The 9856-nt window shown below is 37.4% G+C and overlaps 1 protein-coding gene across 1 annotated transcript in view; it reads right to left on the bottom strand.

Annotated features, from left to right (window-relative positions):
* Positions 1-9166, bottom strand: part of zgc:162331 (uncharacterized protein LOC793007 homolog) — a 30902-nt gene extending 21736 nt beyond the window's left edge. Inside the window, exon 1 of the mRNA XM_041976970.1 lies at positions 9078-9166. The gene's annotated coding sequence lies outside the window, so the exon portion shown is untranslated. The remainder of the gene's footprint in view (positions 1-9077) is intronic.
* Between the last annotated feature and the right edge of the window lie 690 nt (positions 9167-9856).

Here is a 9856-nt window from a genome sequence, read left to right on the forward strand (position 1 = left end):
TTTCACTCTTGTGTCCAAAGTGGTGGATTAGAGGACACCATTATGGGTTGTGTTTAACGGTATGAAGAAATGATCTAGTTACAGTATTTACTGTTAATTATTTCATGTTTTTACTTTTCATGATTTGATTTTTATATACTATACTTTTTTATATTTTCTACTGCTTTACAATAAACCATACATACATACATTTATTCATATTTTTATAACTGTCATACTCATGAAGACATTATTTAATATATATGATTATGATGTTGGTAAATAGATAAAGTTGAATCGCAGTTTTTTCTAAACAGTAGCAGTGATGCTCCATTTTATCACATGATGTGATACTGCTGCATGCGTCAACTTGACAAAATGTCAAATAGTCTCGAAGCACCACTGCATGTTTATTTATCACTTAACTAGAATGGAAATGGAAACCTACAACTCACCTGGTAAAACTTCGCCCCCTTGTGGTGATCTTTTTGATGACCAACATTACAAAGGACACCTTTAAGCACACCGGGGTCAGACAGTCTTTCGTTTCAATAATACACAGCGCCTCTGATGTGCTTTGATTCTATTTTTTACCCATCAACACCTCATTAATGCATTGATAATTAAATAAACTATTTGTGTTGTTGGTACAAAAAAGAAAGCTCCAGAATATGACTGAAGGGTCACCTGGGTGACATAGTGAGTCAAGATATGAGAAGTGAGTGAAACTGACAAATATTCATGAGTTGTTCTCACTTTTAAGTGCATTTATGTGTTCTTGTTGTACAGTTAGAGTAAATTGAATTGGTGAGTCAACTTACAAGGATTAAGGATGAGGTTGAGCAGGTGTGGTGAAAACAGATTACTTTTCACTCCCTTTGTAAACCAAAATGCAAAAATACACTTAAGCCAGTGTTGCCTGTGTGATGAAATGATGACAAAGTTTGGATTTGTTTTTATTTTCTTAAACTGTGATGTGAGGAAAAACATAAATCACTGCATAAAGAAGCCAGGCAGAGTTCTGCTGTAATGGATAATAAAGCTGTGTGCATGTATGGCATGGATAGTGTGGGGAAAATTAGAGGTCTGCCTGTCTGCATGTGCACATTTGCAGTGACAGCAACAATCTGCAGCTCTGTGACTATCAGTCTAATCCCTAATGCAACATCTTAGAGCACATTAAATACTCTTATATAATCCAAAAACACAGCACACTGACTCACACATGGCACGCACACTCGTTTATACAGTATTCTCTTCCTCTGTGTGCACGTGATTGCGTCTCTGTCTTGCAACTTGCTGTAGTTGCTATTTTCATGCATATATAAACATATGTATACAGTGCAAACATAGAATCAGCAGGTATATGAATGCATTAATGTACATATAAGAACATTAACTTTGAGGATGAGTTTGTATGTTTATATGAAAGTGTAGCCTGCTGATATTCTCTCAAGAAATCAGGGAAAAATTAGACAACAAGCAGCCATGATCAGCCCTTAGTTAATATTAAAATTCTTTGCAGCCCTCAGATGCAGATGCAAACTTTAATGGATGAGAGATGTACGATATTCCTTATTCTTTTTCTTTTAGGTTACTGGTTTCTTCTGTAATTTTTAGATCAAAGCATGGGATGGGTAGTGGAACATGTGAATAAGGCCTAGGCAAGTTTGTGTTCAATTCAGTTTATAAATACTGGAGTTAATGATGGTTCCTGCTGGGATGAGTCAAAACTGACCCCACAGAAATGAAGCAGAGGTTAAACATGACAGAGGGATAAATGGAGGGTAAATCAGGACTAAGAAATGTCTGGTTCAAATCTCCTGAAATGGCTGTGGAATTATTCTCATTAAGAAACTACTACTGGAGCATCTGAAGTGATTGGTTTGTTGGAAATAAAACAATAAAATGCTCTTTTTTTTTTCATAAAAAAAAAAAAAAAGATGGTTAATTGATTAGTTGAGAATTGTGTGTGATATGAAAGTGCTGAACTGGGGAAACTGGGCACTGTCCACATGTAGCAGGGTATCTTACAAAACGCATAAATTTTTCTACGATTTGGCCTGTCATCCACACAGAAGAGCAGATTTACAGCATTAAAATTATTCTTTTAAAAGCCTCCAACCAAAGTGAATATTAGCAAATACGTTGTTTATGGGTCTGCATTGGGGACATGGGGGCCTGGGGACATGGGGGCCTGGGGACTGGGGTTTTAGGTTTTGAAACGTCGATGCCTGTGACAAAAATGCTATGACCTCATCTGTGCACCCATTGTTTACACTCAGAAACAGCATGGATGCCTTCAAACCTGTGTAAGCATTATCGATTGTCCAGGTGCTTTTTGCTTGCTTCTATTTACAAGCTCAAGTACTGCTCCATGTAGAAGACCACAGGCGAAGGGCAACACCTTTCACGTCTGAGGCATGTTCTTCATCAAATGCTTCAGGTTTTGTGGAAGGGATGATGAGAGATGGAAGGTTATTCTGATTGGATAGGATGTGGGGAAATACTGCCACCTAAAGGTTTGCCATACTTTTTAATGTGCTTAACACATGTTATGTGGTTAGGTGTGGTTGGATTTTTTATTTCTAAAAACAAGGTGGACTCAAGTTTTTTTCTAGAAGGAGAGGGGAGGATATTCAGTTTGACAAAAATCCAGCTGCATGTGTACATAGTCTAAAGATAGGGGTGTAAGATTAAAATAGAAGATTAAACCTGAGAACAGAATATTCTCAGTTCTAACTCCTATAATCTGTAGCAAAAGCTTTGACTTTCCACTTTTTGTGGTTCTCTGGTCACTGCACATGCAGATCCACTCTCGCTTGTCAACGCTGAAGCTGTGAACTGCCTGTTAATCTGCAGTCTGGGGATTTAGGTGAAGATCTGAGCTTTGGAGACTCCCTGCAGCTTTCATGTTAATTTGGGAGAGGAGCAACTGTGCCAGATTAAAAATAAGTAATCTGATGTAAGAACACAAATGTGCAGTTGCCCCCTGTGAGGCTGGAAGACTTTGGGATCCCTGTAACTTCTCTGACTTTCGACTCAATCTACACTGCAGACCTGCCTTCAGTAAGAATCCAATAATAAAAAAAATTATGGAAGAAATTATGTATAAGGCAGCTGTAGCTCAGGAGGTTCCTGTATTAAAATGTTACTGGTTTGCTCCACAACTTCCAGTCTAAATATCAAACTATCCATTGGCACCAAACTGAGCCAGACTTTGGGCCTCACTGTAATGCTTGTTTTTGTTTTCTTGCAATTTGAATTTGATTCTTAATCTCAGATTGTAATTTTCCTGCATATTTTTTTCATTTAACATTTCACTAAACTGCTATCCAGAGGGACACGACTCCATCTCAACAACAAGAGAAGTAACCAAAGATTATTTAACAGTCAGTTGACAAAATAAATAAATAAATAAATAAATAAATAAATAAAGCCATGTGCTTTATCTTAGTCTATAAAAAAGCGGCAGAGGTCAGAGACTAAGCAAATTACAAGTATTTGGAATACTCATGTTTTCTGATCTTACATGCATGAATTACCATACTGATGGCAAACAGGACAGTGCCCTTGAATGTTAGAGGAAATAAATTAAAGGAAAAAGAAGAAACACAAAGGGGTTAGCACATTTATTGTTAAGAAACTTAACAAGCAACACTTAAAATCTCAAAATATTTTTCTCAAATCAAATAGTTGACAAATTTAAGCCTTTTCTCTCTATAATATAACATATTTAGGATGTTCCTGTTAACATTAAAACCTACACATCATACAAGTTACAGTAATACTCCTATGCACTGCAGATATAGTACCATCTTGTAGTTATCAAATGTTAATGCCGTTTAAATTCCACCTCATTCTGACAGCACCTTCATGTTTGAACATGTGAAATCTACATGGGTCCACAAAATGTTAGAGTTAAATGATAAAGGCTCAGAATTTGCATGGTGAATTCATTTGGCTCACTTCAGCGTCTTCCTGTGTGTTGTGATGATGTTCACTCCAAATGTTGCTATTTATATATTTGTTGCTGTGCATTTTCAACTTTTGACACTGTTCATTTAGCCACAAATGCTCATAAAAGGCAGAAATTAAAAACACATGGTTGGGTGTTTGATTTTAGAGACATGGTTAGAATAAGATGTTACACAGGTTGCGATTTCAGTGATGTAACATAGATGCTGCCCTTCTGAAGAGCTGCCAGTGGAAAAAAACACCTCCTCCACCTTCTCCTCCTCTGTCCATACATACTGCATCATCTTTAATTGAAATGAACTGGTCACGTGACCCCTACATCACATCCAGGGACGTGTAAATGTAAAAAAAATTTTCCATTGTACTTTTGTGATACATGTATATATCAACATGTCTGAAAAAAACACCTCATGAGAATGTAAAAACTTTTTAGCCATATTTGAGAGGTTTTTCAAAATTTACGGGTTTCCATTACCAATATTTTATTACAATATTTAGGTTTTGCACAATTCTAGGGGTAATGGAAACGCAGCTACTGGCTTTAACCGGCTGGAAGAAACTCAGAGAAGAGACAGAATGCAAGACGAATGCTGAATTAACTTTTGTTAGGGGGTGACAAAGTACAGAAATTTCTGTAGTGTGACTTTAACGTCTGCGTTAAAGTGCAAGCAGGATTTTGCTGTTCTGGGTGGGTGATAAATATAACTAATTATCAGTTATTTTGTATTCACCTAGAACTTATTTTTATAATGGGTTAACCTGTTGATTACTTTCTTCATTAGCTGTTGCTTTTTTAGCCCTGAATCGCTTAAGAAATGCATTCTCAGTGTACGTTTTCTCTTTTTTCTCAGCTTAATATTCAACTAATTGCTTCAGCTGAACTGTATGCACTACATTCAGAACACTTATTTGGGTTTAAACTCACTAACTCAAAGACATTTGGGGGGTTTTCTTGCCTCCCCCCAATATGGGAAGTTGAATCATTCGAGAGCCGTTCACATGACAGAGGAAATCAGACTACAAATTAATATTCTTTCTCTATTTCTCTTCCATGCAGCATTATCTTGCATTTGGGCATCAGAGCAATACCCAGCTAACAGTCAGTTTACACTGAATATTTGTTGAAATCTGAAAACAACAAATTATAATTAACTATATAATATTATAACAGTGTCCTGAGACTGAGAAACTTTACAACTTGGTGTTCCAGTCTGGGCAGATCCAGCGCTTTGGGCGGGCCCCAGTGGAGAAGGTCCGTTCACTCATGAATGAGGCCCTACCATCCAAGATTTTTTTTTCTTTTTTTAAACTTTAGTTTAGATTTTTTTAATACCTAAATAAAGGTTTTCAGACATAATTCAACTATCATAATAATCACAATCGCTTCTATTTTTTTTTTTTGGCTGTGGGAAAACGTACCTTTCGCGATATTTGCAAGTTTTGTGTCTGTTCTTTTTAAGTAAAGACAGTATTTAGTATTCCGTCTTGGCTAATAGCTTTAATTAAGTAGTAGTATAGCAATGGACATAAGAAAGTGGTTTACAAGTAACATCAAGAAAGACATATCTGATGATGGCATTTCAGCAGCAGCAGCTGTCACGCCGCAGTCATCCAACACTTCCAGCAGCTTCAGTGATTCCAGCAATGTGTTGGGACCTAGCAAAGCTGTAGCAGCTAGTGTCCTACCTTCTCCTCCACTGCCACCCAGGGCCTGGGTCACAGTTTTTCAGCATCAACAGAATCTACTGCTGTAATTCCAAATGACCTGGGGTGGATGAAGTCAAGCAGGTAGAGATGGAGAATTTTCCAGTTCGACTCTCCTCTAGAAAGAAACACAGTTTTGCCAGTGCATGGTACAAAAATAGACCCTGGCTTGAATACTCAGTGACAAGTGATGCAGCATCCTGTTTTCCCTGCAGAAATTTCAGAGTTCATCATGCATCATCTGATTTGACTTCTACTGTAAAGGGGTTCACAGACTGAAATCATGCTTTCCAAAAAGACAAGGGACTGAACAGACACATTATATCTAAAGATCATATAATGTGTCTACTCTTGTGCACAGAGACCAACTGGCTCGAAACAGATATTATGTGGACTCCAACATTGGCATTTTGGCTTTTCTGGCGATTAATCACTTGCTCTTCAGAGGTGACCACGACTCTTTACAGTGTATGGAGCATTCTGACAGTGGACTGTTCTTGTCTAAGTTTGAGTAGACCATGAAAATGACGAAGAACTGTCAAAACTGCCCCAAGCATCCCAAAGAACGCAACTTATATAAGACATGAGATTCAAAGTAAAAATGTAGAACTGATGAACAAGACGACAGCATATTGTTGAGGAAACAGGCGACTTGTTCTACACAGTCAAAACGAATAGAACATAAGACTCGACGTGCTGTGGAAACATTTCTATTGTAGTGTGTCTTGTTGATGAAAGTACATCATCAAAGGGAGACTGTTGATAATTGCGACAGCAACTGCAAATGTGGTAAAAAGTCTCACACAGACACTTATTACAGAAGTACAAAAAGTTGGTCTTTGCACTGGCAGAAAAGTTTCTGATGGGAAGACTTAGTGGAGTTCAAATTGTCATTCCCAGCAGAAACAAGGGTGGAGGTGACAGGGTTGTTGAGGACAATATCCAAGCCCACCTTTAGATTTAAACGCCCTTATGCTGAGTAATGTATTTTCAATCCTTGAGTCACCCAATAGGGCACTGCAGTTAGAGCACATGGACCTACAAACAGCCATCCATATTGTGAACACAACCACATACTGCGGTGTGGGTTTGTGCACTAAAAAAGTATTTATGGAAATGTGAAAAATGTGCGCTGAGGACACAGAGGTCACTGACACATAAGAACAAGAGGACATGCACTGTTAAAGAATGTGGAAGTTTTTTTTTGTTACCAAGATACTAAGAGCATCTGAAAATCAGGAGATCCACCGAGCAGTGGAGGATGTTTACATCTACACTGATACAGTAACTTGCAAAATGGCACAACGCTTTGGAAAGTATAATTGTGGTTTATGAAGTCAATTAATCATCAAGATAATAATAAGATAAAAATAATAATTAAAGTCGCAAGCGACATCCATCAGGTCCGAGCCTCCTGACCCCGGCACCCGTCTCATACACCTTTTCCTAGCATGTTAGGTAACCTGCTAACATGGTATGTAACATGGTAAAATGTATAGCTGAGAATCAGAAACTAGTTCGTTCAAATACGATGTGTGTAAAGTGAAAAAAATGGGAAAAACATGGATGCACATGCCAAGATGGCGGGCGCCCTGTTGCCATGGCAACAGGTGTTCAATTGACTTTTTTGCTCAACTCGACGTGTTACACGTGTGTGCCGAGTTTCGTCTTCCTACGTTGAAGTAGGCGTTCGGGACCCCATTCATTTGGGGATTTTTTTGGTGTCTAGGTGGCGCTGTTGAGCCAATTTTGCATTGGCGTCAATGCGGACCCTAGAATATCAAAATTTTTGCCGGACTTGATGTGTGTGCCAAATTTCACAACTTTTCATGGGTGTTTAGTGGGTCATATTTGGCCTCAAAGTTCTTAGAAGAATAATAAACATTTCAACCACAATAGGGTCCTTCCATACTTCGTATGGCTCGGACCCTAATTAATAACCCAGAAAGCGGCAGATTCTTGGTCTTAAAAAAAAAAAGTCAAACCACTGTTTATGCTGACTAGTACTACACCCATGGATGCAAATCTTTTTATTGCTCAACAGCTAATTCTCAAGTATGTTGACCACACCACAACTACAGATGATAAGAAATTAAAACACTTCTCTGTACTTTCAACCTTGTGGCCACACCAAGTGTTCTCACTACCTTTAAGGTTTCCCTAACCTTAAACCTAACTCAATTTCCACTTTAAAAAATTTGTTTACAGAGCACAGAAGACATGTATTACATTCTTGGAAAGTACATCCGATTCAACTTGCTTTTGAAAAGAACTTGAAGAAATGTAAAACAGAGTGGAAGAACATTTTGCTCTGAGGATTACATTCAACTTGTCTCCAGCTGTTAAGCTTGGGCCGACTCTGAACCACACAGCCATCACACTAAACATAGTAAGTTGCACTGACGTACTGACAGTAGCAACCTTTATTATGCCATGTTTTGATCTGCAGCGAATGTTATGTGTTTTGAGTTTAAAAAGCAACTTTAATGTCCTTTTCAATGGCAGAAAAAAAAAACAGCAAAACAACAAAACAAGTTGCACAAAATTGAATAGTTTAAGTTTGGCTGACCACATCTAACTTTTCTCAAAAATGCACTCATACAAGATCCTTGTGCAGGTTAGTTATCCAGTATTCCATTAGTTTTCTTTTTCGTTTTGACTGAAATATATGGCCAAATATTAAATTATTTTACTGGAATCTTTCCTCTTGCAAAACAAAGTTCATTTAATAGACATACCCTGTCCTAGAACAATTGAATACCCAACCTGTGACTATCTCCTGGTGCTGGGCATCAAGTGACAGCTGCATTTTTCTTTATGGCACTGCATCACATGCCAGCAACTGGATATCAACACACTGGCTATTTTAAAAGTGCACCATTGCTGATGTTATTGGAAGAGGTGAGGAAAAGAAATAGAGACAGTAGCAGAGTAAGAGTTTTAACAACTTGAAGCAGTCTAGCACATGATTTGCAAATAGACTGTGGTTCGCCTACCCACTGTCCATGGTTGACATCCAGAGAAATTTGAAATATTTGAGAAACAAATTGCAAGTCAAGCATTTTTCTAACGTACTGTCCAGGGTTGTGACCTCTCAGGCTGTTTACTGTATGCTCTCATGTCATAATAACATTCTCTAAGGGTAGCTACTATAGATTTTAGAAGACCCCGAGTGAGGAAATAAATAAATAAATAAAATGATAGAGATATAAATGAACGTTAGAAAAAGGAACTGCCATTGTTTCCTCTGCTATTTTGATAAAAACATATTAAACATTTAATTAATCAGTTTGAGAAAACATACGTCAAATGTTTCCTTTAAGACTATCAAAAAATGTAATTAAAAGTGAAAGATTCACAATAATAAGTTAGTAAATAAGCCCTGTAAACCCATAAAATGGATTCAAAATAATTACCTGGTAAACATCCAAAAGAGCAGTAAACAAAAGATCCAGTTGCTTTGTTATTTTTCCTCCTTGTTGCTGCTGATGGTAGGGGTGCAGACCTGAAAGGATTTAAGTGTGTGTGTGTGTGTGAGAGAGAGAGGGAGAGAGAGAGAGAGAGAGAGAGAAGGAGAGAAAAAGAGAGGGAGGGAGGGAGGGAGAGAGAGAAAATCAATCAAAAGACACACTGTCTTCTGTTGTGATGAATAATTGTCCTGAGCTGCCCTAATCATCAGCAGAGGCCTGTGTGTAGATGAGAGATATCACCAAATGACATGGAGATCAGAGAGCTGCTAAAAGGAAAAAAGTAAAATAGGGGTCAAAATAAGATGCAGAAAGGGAACAAACTGATATTTGAGCTTTGCAACAAATTTAATCTTAAAACACACACACACACACACATATATATATATATATATATATGTATATATATGTATCTTAAGATCCTATGCAACAAACATTTCCTGAATACGTCCACGTCAACTGCAAATGCTAACCACGAATCGTGGCATCATGTGCAATGTCTGGATTTCTTCTGGGCATTGAACTAGAATCCCATTAGAATCCCATTCTTGTCTGTCATATCTTTATATGGCTCAGCATCCATCCATCCTACACCATCACTTCCCATATATATATATATATATATATATATATATATATATATATATATATATATATATATATATATATATATATATATATATATATATATATATATTGTCAAGCCTGGCTCGCAAGGGTTTGACAAG

This window comes from Melanotaenia boesemani, chromosome 23 (assembly GCF_017639745.1).
Source record: "Melanotaenia boesemani isolate fMelBoe1 chromosome 23, fMelBoe1.pri, whole genome shotgun sequence".
Classification (NCBI taxonomy): Eukaryota; Metazoa; Chordata; class Actinopteri; order Atheriniformes; family Melanotaeniidae; genus Melanotaenia; species Melanotaenia boesemani.